Source organism: Passer domesticus, chromosome 7 (assembly GCF_036417665.1).
Source record: "Passer domesticus isolate bPasDom1 chromosome 7, bPasDom1.hap1, whole genome shotgun sequence".
Taxonomy (NCBI): domain Eukaryota; kingdom Metazoa; phylum Chordata; class Aves; order Passeriformes; family Passeridae; genus Passer; species Passer domesticus.
In genome coordinates, this window is record NC_087480.1 from 58,093,605 (window position 1) to 58,109,468 (window position 15,864).

Consider the following 15,864-nt stretch of genomic DNA (forward strand, 5'->3'; position numbering starts at 1 on the left):
AACATGGGTTTGGGCTTTTTGTCCCTAATAGAAAATTATCTTCTCAATGATTAAATTGAATTTTCTGTAGGAAAGGGACAGCTGGGGTATGTGGTGGTGTCTGTCAAAATAATCTTTACCAGGAGGACTTGTAATTTTAGGACACCACTAAGTGATGCATTTTCCCCAGGAAGCAGAACAAACATTGGCATTTTATCTTTATTCTAAAGTGGTAGCACCTGTGTTTCTGTACCTGTCTTTTGGCCCCCCAATGTGCTATTCTTCATTGCTAAGAGCATGTCAACCTTGCTGGAAGCCACTGTGTTTGCATTCCCACTTCCTATCTCCCAGCTTACAGCCCCGCTGCAGGGCTTCTCATTTTCCTATCTCTGGCCTCTTTCATCTCTTGAATATTCCTGAGCTATATTGAGGCTCCCAACCCCCACCTGGTATCAGCAACCACCACACTGACATTCTAGTCCAGCTCTATTTCCAGACCTGTGCATGGGAAGGACCACCTGAAAAGCACATTAAACTGTTTTCTTTTCCTCCTTTCCAGTGCTTTTCACAGCATCTCCTGTTTCACAATCCTCTGAACTGTAGCATTTCTCCTAGATCTTATAAGTGGATGTTAGGGGAGTTAGACCTGGATTATTTCAGTGGTTCCTCCATCTTTTAAGCAACATGACAGCTGAGAACTCTGCACCCTCTGTTTATAGTCCTGTCAGGCTGAAATCCTCCCACACCTGCCTGGATGAATGACTTTTTCAGCTGCATTTTGATGCCATGGGAGGCACCTCTGGGTCCCAGAGGCACACAAGTACCATTTGCCACGTGTCCGACATCTCCCAGGAGTGTGACACAAGGAGAAATGTGAACCTCCCATTTGGAATATCTGTGTATCAGGCCAGGGATCTAAATGCAGGAAACGTGGGGCTGCAGGATGCCTGTCTCACTGTGCTTTCCCTGAACCCAGCAGTGCTGGTGGCTCCACGCTACTTCCCGACACGTTTTGCATTTCAGACCCGATTTCCCAGAAGAAAGTCACCAAACAGCAAATCTGACAAACAAACCACAGAGAACATCTGATCTGATCAGAAAATACGTAAGCCTGTTAGGGACTGCAGGCACGGCAAGGGCCAGGATTGATGGGGAACATATTTGTTATTAAATCCCATCCACATAACCCGATCGGAAACAGATGTGAGCGTTGGGGATATTAATAAGTGGGCAAACCCCAGGGATCCTGAAGGTACTGCTGCATGGGGGGAGAAGGGGAAATGGCACATCTTGGCTATCACGTGGGTTTTATAAGGAAGGACTACATTTTTATGCTTTGCATTCCCTGTTGGAACTGGAAAATGCAGAGGGAGAGGTGTCAGGTTAAAGCAAGGATGGCTGCCTTTGGGAAGGGAAGGTTAGTGGCTGATGGGAGAGTTGGGATGAAAGAAAACCAGGTTCTCTGGCCCTAATCTGAGTGCAGGTGGGCTGTGCTGGAGTGGTCAAACTGTCCTGCCATGGCCAGCAGGGCAAAAGACTAAAACATGTCCAGGAAAGATGGAGTTGCAGAGGTGTAAGAGGTATTGCTTGGGTATAAAAAGGGTTTTCAGAGCTATTTTGCTGTTTCAGATTTGATAAGGTTTTTCAGATTTCCAGTCCTTTCTCTACAACAGGAAGACATAGAATTTTGCAAGACAAATTTCCTAGGATATTTCTGTGTTGCAAGCCCCTAGTATTTTTCCTAGCCATCTTCTCTGAAACAGCTGAACCTTTTTATTGGCTGACAGCTAAAAAAAAACAACAAAAAAGAAGGGATAACAAAAAATTCAGCCCAAGGCAGACACTTGGCATGGAAAATTGAAGCCCAAGTGGTTTAAGTTTAACAAAGTTATTAGCAATTGAAAACAGGGCTTTATAATTGGAAATGTTTGGCAAGCTGAGTAGGAGGTTGTGCTACCAGCCCTGCCTCTTAGATGTGTTCATGTTCAGGGATGTGCAAACACCCAACACAAAGGCAGGCATTTGTTAAAGATGCTTACAGCTGGAGACAGGCACTAATGCTATGGCACCACTTCTTGTTCACCTATTTCTTCTCACCCTCAGTTCTTCAGGTTTTTGGTTGTCCTTCCACCTCCAATTATAATTAAAACCAGAGTGCAAATGCTTCTTGTCCTCACTGGAACAAAACACCATCTCTCCTGATGCTCTGAGGACTCTAAGAGGAGAATTCAGGCTGGCTTTGGGGTCACAAAAAGCCAGCTTGCAGGTGCTGGGAATGTAGCACAGACATTTTGTACCTGTGCTTTCCTCTTGCCCCTTGCAGTGGGAGTGGAGTTGGTGTTTTCAGTCTCTGTGCTTGTGGCCCTTTGCACGTTTGCATCTCATCGGGTGGAGGTGGCAGATTTTTGGTGGCTCTTCTGGCCAGAGGGCACCTACCTGGGCTACGAGGTGTGCTTGCTGGGCTGAGCTGAGCAGCCTGGCCACTGTTTGCCTTCGCCAGGGCTCTCTGTGGTGCTGGCTGCTGCTCCATCCCATGCCCCAGTAAAGTTTAAGCCCTGGCTTACCACAAGCTCCAGTGCAGCCAGGAAACGACGTCAAGTTGAGCCATCATATTGTTTGAATTACACCAATATGAAAATCCATGAAAGCCACAGGGAGCCAGAATTTCCCCTTCTACATAAAATGGGGTTATGGCCGTATTAAAAAACACAACAAAACCCAGCAGCTTTTAACAGGAGATGGTGGAACAGAGGCCTTCAGAGATGCCGAAAAAGCCAAGCATAAAAATAATTATATTTGAAACAAGGCCCTGCTCTTTCTTCTGCTCAGCCTCATGGTGACCTGTGCTCCTGTCATTTCTACATCTCCTGCACTGCCTTTCATTTTGGAAAGGAGAGAAGAGCAGCTTCTCATTGCTGAGTGGCAATCCAGGTCATTCCAAGAGCTGGTGGCTGGAGGTGCCTGGTATGGGTGGGATGTTTGGTGTTTCCCTGGGGTGCACTGGATAGCCCTGCTCTGTTCAGAAAACCTCTTTGCCTTGACCCAGAAAGTTGTGATCATTCATAAAAGGAAAACAAAGCTGAGGTTGAGGGGCAAAAGAAAAAAATGTCTGGAAAGGAGACTATTCTCCAGCTCTCCAGCTCTTTCCATGACTGTTTTACCAAGCTCTCTTGCAAGCTGCAGAGCCATTTCTCTGATATTAAATAAAGAGAACATTTTGCAATTTGGGAGCACAAACCTTTCTTTTATCTGATGGTAACATAAAGACCTCATCCTGCTTTATGAGACAGTCAGACCTTGGGCTGTTCTGGGGATGACCAGAGAATGGCCAGTGAGACCAGCTGAGGCCAAGGGGCAGATGGCTCAATTGCCTTCTTATTTTACAGGCAAAGAGAAAGCAGGGATATTCTGATATTCATATTTTCTCTCAGAACCACAAAAGGTGCCACTGCAAGGCTGGGCATCACCACCCTCAGTGTGCCAGTGAGCAAAGTTCATTGTAAGACAGATGTTGTGTCCTTCCTAAACACTTGGCTAGTTCTCTGTTGGCTTCCAGTTAAACTTCACTGTTGCTAAATCTGAATCAATTTTTGCTTTCAGATGCTGCTGAAATCCCCTGAGAGTCTTCCAACTTCTTCTTCTCCAGAAGCAGAGCCATTTGTGTACTGAGGCTCATTTTGTATATTAATCATTTGATTTTTTGCTCTGTCCCCAAGGCTCTGATACTGTCACAGCTCCAGATCCAAGGCAAACCAGCCCTGCTGAAATCCAGAGCGAAGCCTTCACCCCTTTCAGGCTACTCTTTTTTTTGTTGTTGTTGTTGTTGTTGTTGTGTTGTTGTGAGTGGTGTTTGCACACTTTTTAATCACCTCAGCTCAAGGAGTTTGAGTCCCTCGCTGTTGGTAATTTTGATATATAGCTACCATGCTACACAGCAAAAGTATTTCTACTTTCCTACCTCCACATATGTATGTAGTCAGGAACAATTACCACTGTCAATCCTGTCTGCCTGCTAACTTGCTTTTTTTTTCCCTGTTGGTCATGCTGTAAATCATTTTCACATTTACAACATTAAGAAGGTGCTCTGAGCAATCATTCTTGTGGTCAACAAACTGTTACTGCTTCTCAAGTGTCATGGGTCACTACTTAATTACTGGATTTCACTCCCAGTTAAAACTATTAATCTTGTCTCCACCACCTTTCTCGGGGCCTCTCAGTCCAGTATGTTTTATGTTAGGCACATAAGTGCTGGGTTTTTTGGTTTTTTTCCATGCCAGCAGAGGTTCTGTAGCTGGAATTTCTGGGCTTGATAAGCAAGGTCACCCAACAGAGCCTTTCTTTGGCCTGGGTCACTCTAAGTTGAGCTTTTCTCCAGAGAATTGAGTTTTTCAAACAGATGCAGAAATACTGAATACAGAAAAAAAGAAATGAGGGATCTCTGTCGTGGTGATGCCACCTCACCCTCAGGAATTCCCCAAGCTTCATCCCACAGGATTATTGCTGAAAACACAGTGGGTATGAACACAACAAGAAATTCAGAGTAATCTGGGAAAGCAGACATTAATCAGTGAGTCCTAGAGGTTTGTCAAGAGTTGAACTCACCTGGGAATTCATAGGTGTTATACTGGACAGAGAAAGTCTCCCCTGTTGTTCCCTAGATGAAACTTCAGCAAAAACATATTTAGAATTATAAGCACAAAGAAAAAAAAGGAACATAAGGGCTACAGAATCTTAACAAAACTTGTTCCATAGGCCACGTCCACAGCACACTCGTACAAAATGCCACGTGAATCACACATAATTTACTGCAGAATATACTCTGCTGTTTCAGAAAAAAATAAAAAAAGGCAAGCCTGTGAAGGGCAAGAGCTTTGCTTCATGTTAGTTGTAAAAGTTCCACAAGTATGGAATCTATTAAAACCATTATTTGTTTATGATGTGAAAGTGATTAGTCTGCTTCAAAAACAAAAAAACATGAAAACCCTAAGTGCTGGGACTTTTCACAATAGCCACTGCTTCTTCATTAAAATAATTCATATAATATGGCTCTATTCCTGTGATATCTATAATTACTGTAGCACTTGGTTGCCTTAGCCAAAATCAGGGTCCTCTTGCATATTCTTCTAGAAAACACATTCCTTATCCTGATGGGCTCTAAGCAAGTGAGAGCTGGATGATCACCTCAGGCTGGCAGATGGGGAACTGAGCTAAAAACTCACCATGACTTGCCCAGGGTCACAGTGAAGCAACTTGGCCACCTTGGCTCAGCTGTCACCTGGAGCCACATGGCTGGGCTGGGGGAGCCAGAACATTCCAGCGCGAGCACAGGGACATCCATGTGGCCCCAATTACACACCCAAGGCCTTGGTTCCACTTCCTGGACTGGATGCAACAACAAGAGGCTGGAATACTTAGGCTGTGTTCACTGCAGGGAACAGTTTCTACTTTAAAAACAGAAAAAAAAGTTCTGTTTTAATCCAAGATGTCATATCACAGAGAGATGGGCGTTTTGTAGAAACCTCACCAATTTTGGCTTCTTGCCACCTCTTTTAGGACACTGCTTACTTCATTTGAGCATCCTGCTGGTGCTGAAGTGCTCCATGGCTTTTGGGGGCACCTTGTTCTTGGTGTCACCCTCCCTCGTGAACGCTCACCTGGATGTTTGGGTGTTCCCAGCACACAGCCCCAGCGCGTTCCCTGCTGATGCCACATCTCACAAACCATTCTCAAGGCCTTCTAAAATGCAGGTTTGCAGCACTTCCCACTTCCCAGGCTGCACCTCCTGTCCACATGCTGCAAATCCCAGTCCCACCCCAGAGCTGCCTCTCACCCTTGAAGCCTGGGGCGTTTCTGGCAGACAGAGAACACCTGGTCCAGGTGGCCATGAAAATTCCACCAGTGAAATATGATGTCAGGGGGAGGAGATTCTGGTCCTTCACTGATGGCTGATGACAAAAACAAGTATCAGTAAAAAACAAGTACAGCAGCCTGTTGGAGATTTTGCCTTATTATTCCCAGGCATGGCATGAGGCTCTGCAAGGTTTTCTGGCCTATGTGCTTTGAGCCCCTTGTTTCATTTAAAACAGATTTGATTTGGGGTACAAATTAGGCCATCCTCTTCTGGTTTCTGCTCCTGAAAATGGTTTCCTTTTCTGCTGATCTCAGAGTCCTTCCTTTCAGATGTTGCTATCCAGTGCTCCCAGTCTTTCCACCTCAGTGAGGCTGCAGTGACATCCGTGGCACTGTGGTGACATGGCACTGTGGTGCCTCACAGCTTGCACCACAAACTTCTGTCCATTTTCGGTGACTTCTTGCCTCAAGATCAACCAGTTAGTGTTAGTCTTGTTCTCTTCTCTGGAGCATTTCTGAACCTGGGGTCATCAGCAATCTTCATTGCACATTTCTTGCCTTACATGCCACAGTAACTAATGAGAATTCCCAGCAACATTCCCAGTACCCAGCACTGAAGAGCTCCATGAGTAATTCCCTTTAGTCAAAGAATTTCCTTTTCACATAATGCATTTCCTTTCATACAAATCAACACTTCATGTACTTTTTCAGAACTTGTACAAATTCCTATTTTTTTCCTGTAAAGAGCCATTTTCCATGTGGCCCTGTGTGACATACTTTACTGAAGTCCAGATCAATTGGATTCACTGTATGTCCTCTAGGAAATCTCTAGCAAAGAAGCCAGAGGAAATGAGTATCTGTCTGGCAAATCCCAAAGTTGTACTCCATCCCAGTTCCCATATATACTTATGTCTTTAATTACTCTCCTTTGACTGCTGTTTTAGAGCCTTGTGTGCTATTAGAAATGATTAATGGCAACTGATTTGCCTGCTGCTATTTATAATCTTTGACCAAGAGGGAATCTTGGTGTCCAGGATGCAGCTGACACTTTTCTGGAGTGGGGCTTGCAAGCCTTTGGGGAGCAGGTAACCAACCTGCCTACTGACTCCTGTCCAGGGTGAGAAAAACCTTATGTTTCCAGAGGCATCTGGACATTTAGGGGGCAGATCCCAACATTCCAAGTGGGATCCTGGGCCACAGAAGGGTTTAGAAGAGCTGTCATTCCTCTTGGTGGTTCTCAGACAAATGATGGTGGTGGGTCACGCTTCTCCGCGGCATTTTCTGCCCAGACTTCATTTGTCCCCTTTCCCCACTTGCTCATCATGAGAAGAAAGTTGGAGAAGGAGTTGGTTTGTGCATTGGCTCCCTAAATTATTGTTCTTTAAATGGAGTTTCTTCTGAAAAGGGGAAAGTTATTGTCATGCTTTTGCTCCTGCTTAGAAACACAAGTTTTGGCTTGTGTCTACATCTATATTCATTCAAACTCAGGCAGATGCCCACAGCTTTATCTAAAACATGCAAAATGCCTGCCTGTGCTTAATAAAAGAAATGGGTACTTTGTCCAGTCTGAAAAATACCACCCAAAAGAGAGAAGGAGGAATAATATGGGTAAAGAATAATAAGAGCCTAAATTCAGCAGAAATGAGAAACTGGTAGGTGGAAACTTGAATGCAACAGAGGGGAAATGGGAACGTGCATGGGGAGTGGCAACAGAATGGTAATTAGTACATCCAACAGGAAGATGTGGATTTGACCTGGGAAAGTAAGCAAGGAGAAAAAAGAGAGAAATCCAGCTCTTTACTAAGGAGAGAAAATTCTTCCCCAAGAATCTGGCAAGGAAAGAGGCCTGGAACGGATGAGAATCTGGATTTTCAAGTGAAGGAATGTATGAGATGAGTCAAGGGAGAGAGAAAGATTTAAGAGAGATTTACTTCTATATCATAGATGTTGGAAAAGATAGCAAAATAAGTTCTTAATATCTTGAAAATTTCTAGTCAAAAAGAAAACATTTCTTTCCCCCTTTAAAACTCAATAACTTGAACTGAAATGGGTGGTCAATTATTGATAGGGTGAATATGGAGTTGTGACTCTGGTGCTTGGCAGAGAAGTGTTTGTCAGCAAATGTGAATTGTCCCAATCTTTGTTTTGGATGTTCCTTGCATGCCAAGAAGGAGCAGTGAGTTGTGTCAGGCTGGGACAGCTGAGGGTGCCCCTAGCCAGAGGCAGGGACTGCTCTGAGCAGCTCTGCTCCCCCAGCCCCAGGGAGAGCTTGGCTGCCCTCCCTCCTCAGGAGCACAAAATGCAGGATTTAGGAACGACAGGGTGGTGAAAGGCCTCTGCCCCTGAGCAGCTCTGCAGCCTCTGAATGGAGGATGTGTGTCCCTGACTGTGGTGCAGTTGTGGGGTTGAGGCACATTCCCTGGTGTATGTCCCGCTTTGTCCCAAACAGTTCATAAGTCCAGGAATTACTAACAAAGGACATTCTGTTAAATGCAAATAATATCTGGAATACAATCGCTATAAATGCAGTTCATTTAGCCATTAATTTTATAGATTGTTGAAGCAATTAACAGTGCATAAAGAGGACTTCCTCCCATGCAATCGTGATCTGCGGTTGAATGGACCTTTGTAATGATCTCTCAGACAATGGCACAGAGTGGAACTAGAATTTCATCTTGCCTTTATGGCCTTATTTGGGTATTTTTAACAATTTCTAAAATTATTTTTGTTTTTAATATACTGACTTTTCGTGGTTTAACTTGTTTGGCTTTGTGGGTCAGTACAAATAATTCCAAAATTAATTAATTCGTATCCTAAATTATTTAAATACTCAAGTATGTGAACAAATGCTGCCTTAGACACAAAAGCTGTTATGTCTTTTACAGCTGGACAGGATCTGCAGCATGAACAGGGTATTTTTGGGGTGATTTCCACTCCATTTGTTTTGTTCCCTCTTCTCGAACATGCCTTTTTCTTTTGGTTCCCTGTGCATCTCATCTGCAGCTAAAAGCTGCTTAGCACTGCAGCAGAAATGAAGATCTCCATTTATTTTTGCTGTTTCAAAGTTATATTCTCCCAGTGGGAAACCATCCAAAGAACAGAACTTCCTCTCCTACATCACTGCTGCTCTTTGATCTCTCTCCTTCACCTGCAGGTTCTTCTACCATTTGTACTTATACAGATCTTTTGCAATTTTGAATCTTTCTATAGGTGGAAACCCTTGCTGCCTTTCTTCTTGGAGATTTTGGTCCTTCCTCTGCCAAGAAAAGTTTATTTTGAGAGTGTGGGAACATTGATGACTACAGAAAAGGCAGCACAAGTAAATAAAGCTAATTCTGCCTCACTGGGCATAACCTCAGTTACCCAAAGATGCAGGGAGACACAAAACAAATTCTCAAATTGCTTTTCTGCTGGTTAGCCTTATTGAAATCAATTTGCATCCTTTAGTTCCCAGGACGTTCTTACAGTGTCCATGTCTGTTTTGGTAAAGATTTTTTTGGTAGGTAGCTAAAACTCAAAGTCTTTGGTGTCACAATATCCTTGCTCTTAAAGAAATGAAGAGGTGCCCATTTGGTGTTTATTACAAGAACTTTTCCTTCTTCATATGAAGGAAATGATATCTTATTTCTCTCATTAGAGTAAAATATAACCCTTCAAATATGTTGGTACATCATTGCATAAATTATGAGGACTTCTTTGTTGATATGGAATGCAGATTTTTCAGAACTGGAGCACAGAGATGCTGGGCTGTGAATATAAAAAGCAGATGTCTTTCTCCCTCTCACTCAGGAGGTTAAAGCTTATCAGGGTATTTTAACTCTTGAGGTTCTGTGACAGAACCTTTTGTTGGGTAGAGGGAGCTGACACTTTCAGGTGCAAGGCTGGGCATCCAGTTAATCCTGGTTTGCCCTTGGGATTTGTCACAGGGTGAAACAGAGTGTGACAAATGGGAAAGTTTTGCCACTGTTGAGGTTTTTTAATGTAAATAAAGTGTAAAAGATGTCCTGTAAATACCTATGTGGCTGGGTCATTGTCCCTTTCTGAGGCCCCCATGGCAGACACTCTTCATGGAGTTTCTTGCTTGGTTTGCTCATCAATGTGAAGTGTATTTCCCACTCTGCACCCATAACTATGGGGCTTTTGCATATCACCCATGGCATCCAAACAAATAGCAGGAATCTCCCCATGTAAGGGTTGAGACATCCAGACTGCATGGGGAGGCTGAAGATGGAAAGAAAGAAAACAAAACACCTCACCCGTACCCTCTGTGCAGAGCAGCAGGTGACACGAAGCCATCTGTGCCATGTTTGGGGGCCTCTTGGGCAGTGGGAATCCTGACATGTTCCTGTAGGCACCATTTCCAGGCAGCTGGAGGCATTGGAATTGCACCTGCAGCCTGAGGATGTGGTGGCTGGAGAGGGTGATGACTTCACCATGAGAAAATGAACTTTGGGCTGTGTGTGGAAAAAGAGCTGCATTAAAAAAAAAAAAATCTGCATAAACCAGATCTTTGTCATGAAACACTGATTTAAACAAACTATGAGAGCCAGGCAGATGACTCTAAAATGTGAGGCTGGCCTGGACTTCATGGCATTGCCACAGCAGTTTATAGTGTTTGGAGGGAGAGTTATGACGCAGAACAAATGAGATAAAAAGCTTGTTTAAGTGTGATTAAATGGCTCTAAAAGCTGCCCATTTAATAGGAAGGAGCTGCAGGCACAGTGCCAAGCTGTAGCATGCTGTATGCTTCACCAGCTCGTCACATCCATCTGGGCTGACTCAGAGGAATCTGTTTTAAAGTAATCCAAACTCTGAATTTATGGACGTTCTCATCACCGGGTTCTGAGTGCATGAGGGAAGATACACCCAGCCAGGTCATAAAGTGGTACCAGCATCTTCTGCTTCTAAAAACACCAGTTCAGATATTTGGGGTTGTTGTCCTCTGACATCACCCCAGCAACCATCAGCACTGGTGGGGTGGTCATGGCCTTGTCATTTCCATATGGAGTTGTATTTGTTGGCAGCCAGCTCCAACAAGAAAGGATCACTGGGACTGGATGCTCCTGAGAGGGAAGTCAGGTTGCAGATGGATCAGATATCCCTGCAAAGAAAATGCTCCTTCAGCCAACAAGTTCCTTCTTTGATGGTTTATCCCAGAAAATTGAGCTGGTCAGAAGTGTTCCCATGAAACATCATTCCTTAAGCCTGGCTTATTTTGCTGGAACTGTGCTGAGCACAGTTGACTTTCCCCCATGCCTGAGGAAGAGAGCTTAAGGAAACCCACCTGTACTCCTGGCAGATCTCTTCCAGGACAGGAGAAGCACAGAGTGCACGAGTCCCTGGCTCCCAAGAGCGGATGCACCTGGTGGTTTGCCCCAAGGGCAGGGATCCTGGGAGCTCTGCAGCTGCCCACTGAGCCTGACAAGCTCTGACAAGAGCTTCACTGGGGGGCTGCAGCAGGGTCTGGGGGGCTTCTGGCTTCCTGGAAACTGCTCTCCTTTCAGAAAACCTGAGAAAGGTTTCTGTTCAATTTGGATAAAACCCAAATTTATATATATATATATATATTTAAATCCATAGATTTTCAAGGCACTGGAAACACCGTTTTTCGGCCAGTTCTACTTGATAGTTTTATAGGGCTTTGCCATAATAAAAGCGAAGTGAGACGAAACAGAAAAGCCCTGCTTAGTAACAACATGGGGTGGGGGAGTGGGAAGGGAGGCTTTAACCAGAGCCAGGCTCCCTGAGCCACTGCTCTGCCAGCAGAGGACAAAATACGAGCACCAGAAGCGGGATTGAAATCACATGGGTACAAAGCTCTGCATCTCAGGGACTCTTCCACCCAGAGCAACCCACGATGCTCTTTGGGCTGCTCTGTCCTGAGTGGTCACTGCTCTGCTCCAGGAGAGCACTGGGTTATTTCTCAGGCATATCTGAGCAGACGCTTCCAGCCTCTTACGGCCACATATGGAGCTTTGCTTTGTCACCAGACCCTGCCAAGGATCCAGTTCTTTTGACAACAAAGAACTGGTTTTATTTACTATGAAAGCTGGTCTGGCCTTGGCTCTCCGTTTTGTAAGTTATTCATCTCATGTCAGTAGCAGTGCAGCTCCTCTCACGTGTTCCCTTCCAGCAAAGGATCAAGTCCAGGTTTGGGGGGAGGAGGAGGTCAAGGGGAGGAGTAGTGAGGCAGAACAGACTTAATAGCTGGGTGTCTTCATCAACATGAGCCAGCCAGGTGACCATCTCCCCCCTGGATAGTGTCCCATCCTCCCCTGGTGCTGGGAGTAGCTGTGGCCTGTCCTGTTTCTGCGTGGGGGACTGAGCAATAGATCAGCAATCAGAGCCAGGATCTGTCCTGACAAGGCTTTTCTTTCCTGCTGCCTAACTCAACTCCCTTCTCAGTGGAGGTACTTCTCTGAATCCCACAGTTACAAAATAAACTGCTTGCAGAAGGTCTCAGCTAGATCAGAACTATCATCCAAACTAGAGATGAGATCAGATCAGATGAGCCATGGCTTGGAAGCAGCCATGGAAGCAGATGCAAGATCACCTCTAGATAACGCCTTCCAGAGCTCAATTACCCAGCTACATAGAAAGTTTTTGCCTATACACTTCTCATATTGCAATTTGTGTTGCACCTTTCATTAACTTCCTCTCCTTACCCAGACTGTTTTTCTGCATGACCACTGTAACCTCCCTTCACACAGCTGTTGCACATGTAGGCTTCCCTTCTCCTCTCCACCAGGCTGTCCAAGCCCTGCTCCTGTGCCCTGGCTTTTCCCCCAGCTGGCAAGGAACTGCATCATCGATTGCCACGCTCTGGGTCCAGCTGTCCAGCCCCTTTCCCACCCATACAATGATCCATTTGTCCAGTCCATGCTTCCTCACGTTACAAACCCACAACCATAAGAAATGGGGTCAGAGGCCTTCCTAAAAGCAGAGTATAGCAAAGCTCTTCTCCTCACCTTGTCTTCACAGCCATCTCACCACACAAGGCAATCAAATGGATCTGCTCCAGGTAGATCTGTGTTGGCTGTTTCCTGTTTATCTTCCAGGAATTCTCCTGTGTGGGAATGGACTCAGGCACATGTGTTCCATGGTCCCTCCAGGGATGGAGGGAACACAGCTGCCTGAGACCCCCTTTCCACCTTTCTGATAATTTTTTTTTTTTTTAATCTTTTTACTGTCTTTAAGGACTTGCCTTGATCACTGTGACCATTTTTTTGGTACTAAACACTGATCTTACACATCACCCAGTTCCTTCATTACCCTGAGGTGAAACCCATCCATCTCCATGGATTTAAATCCTGTGTTGTCTCTAACTTGTTGCTGCTCCACTATTGGCTGTTCCTTTCTTTCCCAAGAAATTCTGGTTTGTGCTGAGGTCCAGGAGGAAGATTTACTGGTGAAGACAGAGGGGGAAAAAAAAGGGTATTTAGTATTTTGGATTTTTTCAAACTGAAAGTGGTGCTGTCAGGAGGCTGTCTGCCACACAAATGACAATTTTTCCATTTGAACTCGTTAATGGAACTGCAGGGTAAGATGTTGCAATCATCCAGAGCTCAGTGTGAGACAGGGATTTGCTTTGCTCAATATCTTGAGTTCCAGCAGATCAGTCTCATATAGTGGGAACCCAAGGGAGGATGAATTCTCTATGCCACTTTGAAATGCTTGTATCTGTTCTTATTTTCATGGGTATTTTGGGCAGTAAGCCCCTTATCTCCGGCTATGTGAACAGTTTTCTAAACATCTGTCAGTAGCACCCGTGCCCATCTTGCTAATTTGGAGTGCCAACCCTACCAAATCTGTATCTCACTACTAAAAACGTGACACAATTTAAATTGTGGTGTGCCTCGCTTTGTTCTGTAAACTTTATTTGCAAGGCAATCTTTAGCCATAGGAAGAAACCCATTTCCAGAAGGAAAGCATTAGTGATGGGTGCAGTGGTGAGGTTGTGACTGAGTTGGGCCCTGGAGGTCAGATGGTTATCAGAACCAGCTGAGCCTGAAAAACCCAGAGAACAAATAGGTCTCTGGCATTTAGGCACTCTATTAAATAGGATTTGTGGTGCTTTCTGCTTCAAGCCTTGCCAAGAATAGCACGAGTAGCCTTTCTTGTTGAAAACTGGCACATCTGGTCCCAGGCCTGGCTGGAACCACTGGGGCACAAAAACGTATGCTGCACTACTATTATTTGTTTTGAAACCTTTACTGGAGGATCCAACCTGGGCTGGATATTCTTGGTGTTACGTGATTGCTCTTGTCTTTCTCAAGCTCTGCACTCAGCAGCAGAGCAGCCTGAGTGTCAAAAAGCATTGATCATGAGGGAAAAATGGGATCTGCTCCTGCTCTGCTCCTGTGCTCTGTTTCCCCAGAGTTCCTGGGACACCAATCTTTCTAAAGTAGCATAACATCCTTGCACAGAGGAAGAGTTAATTTAACAACCTACAGAAGGAGAAAGGACAGAAAAGTTAATTTATTTGGTTGGGCAGCCTGATGACAGCAAAGGGAGGGGAGCTTGGGTGTGTACTGGCCCTTTTTGGGTCCTAATTTCCAGGCCAACTTCCCCCTTACTGGCTCATACCACCCACCACACTGGGAGGGAAGGCAGAAACAAGAGAAGTGGGTGGATTTAATCCTCTATTTCAAAGATGTTGCTGCTGGGTTTGCAGATGGTGGCAGCAGATGACAGAAACGAGCTCATTTTTCCTCTGATCATTTCTTTCATCCCTAATAAGAAAAAAAACCTTAAAAAAAAGAACTCCTACTAGAAATGTGGAGTTTTCTTCCTCTCTGTTGTTTTTTTTTTTTTGAGAAGTAGGTAAAAAGAGAATAAATTCTTGCAGTAATCTCAGGAGTATATTTTCCAAATAGCTCAGTGATGGCCCATTTCACATAACTCCTATAGTTCCTCCTGTTGTAGGCTGATGCAAGGCAGAGGACATGGATGGATGGCTTTTCTCATCCTTGTCTGCAGCTTTCTCCTCTTGGTAGCTGTTTCTGAGCTTGGATTTGCCAGTGGCTCCTGTTCCTTTATTCCATGGGGACAGAGAAAGTGGTGTGGATTCCCCAGCCATGAGCAGGCTGGTTAATCCAGACAACATCCAGACAGGAAGGCAGAATGTGGCAGTGTGGACAACTGGGCTGTGTTGGACCCAAATGTGGTTTCCAGCCCTGGGCTGACCCAAGAGGACAGACTGAGCTCCTGGTGCCAAGTGAACCATGCACTCTCTTGGAAAACTTCCTGATGTTTCAGTCCAGTCCTGTTCAGCAGGACATACTTGGAGTTCAGGGAAGGAAAACTTCAGGACCTGTTCCCATGAATTTCAGCATGACATTTATTTCCCTAAGTTCTGATTAAACAGTGAAAAGGCAAAGGAAAATTAATCTATCAGATATTTTCCTGTTTTGTTGCTCTTTGAGCTCAGTTTGCTTTTAGACTCTGCGCTCCTGAATTAGACAGCTGTACTGCCAGTAAGAAAGAACCACCTTTTCTTTTTTCTTTTCTTTTTTTTTCTGTTTTTTTTCAGGAAGGATACAACAGGTGTGACTCCCAAAAGCAGCTCTCCTTGCATGTTTCATATGCTTCAGCAACACCTCGTCCTCCTGCATTCTCAGTTTTCCACTGTGTGTTCCTGGTGGGATGATTTGTGCTGATCTTAGCTCAACAGGCTTTACGGGTCCCCTGGTTACAGCCTAATAAGTGGGGTGTAATTATTAAAGGAAAAAAACAAAACCATACCAAACCCATCAGGAAATTTCTTAGAATAATATGAATTGCCCATTCAGCTGTTCACACACTGCAAAGCAGAACCCAGACCCCTTCTGGAGCTGAAATCCTTCTTGAAGCCTGGATCCCATTGAGGATACAGGACTGGATTCTCATTTATACTGAGGCCTCTTGAGCCAACAAGTACAGGATGTAAATTATTTTTACTCTCACTTTCACATGAGAATTAGGCCTTTAGAGTCAACTTGAGTTACCTTGTGCTGGCTACAGCAGTCATACGTGACCACCTGTTGTTTCTCGGTT

At 44.7% G+C, this 15,864-nt stretch overlaps 1 long non-coding RNA gene across 2 annotated transcripts in view; it reads left to right on the forward strand.

The window, feature by feature from the left end:
* The window catches only part of LOC135305394 (uncharacterized), a 115,153-nt gene that overhangs the window by 88,893 nt on the left and 10,396 nt on the right, over nucleotides 1–15,864 (forward strand). Inside the window, exon 4 of one of the 2 annotated variants that reach the window (XR_010366590.1) lies at nucleotides 15,362–15,392. The exons of the other annotated variant lie outside the window; for it this stretch is intronic. This is a non-coding gene — a long non-coding RNA (uncharacterized LOC135305394). Of the gene's footprint in view, nucleotides 1–15,361; nucleotides 15,393–15,864 lie in introns of those variants that run through there. 2 annotated transcript variants of the gene reach the window in all.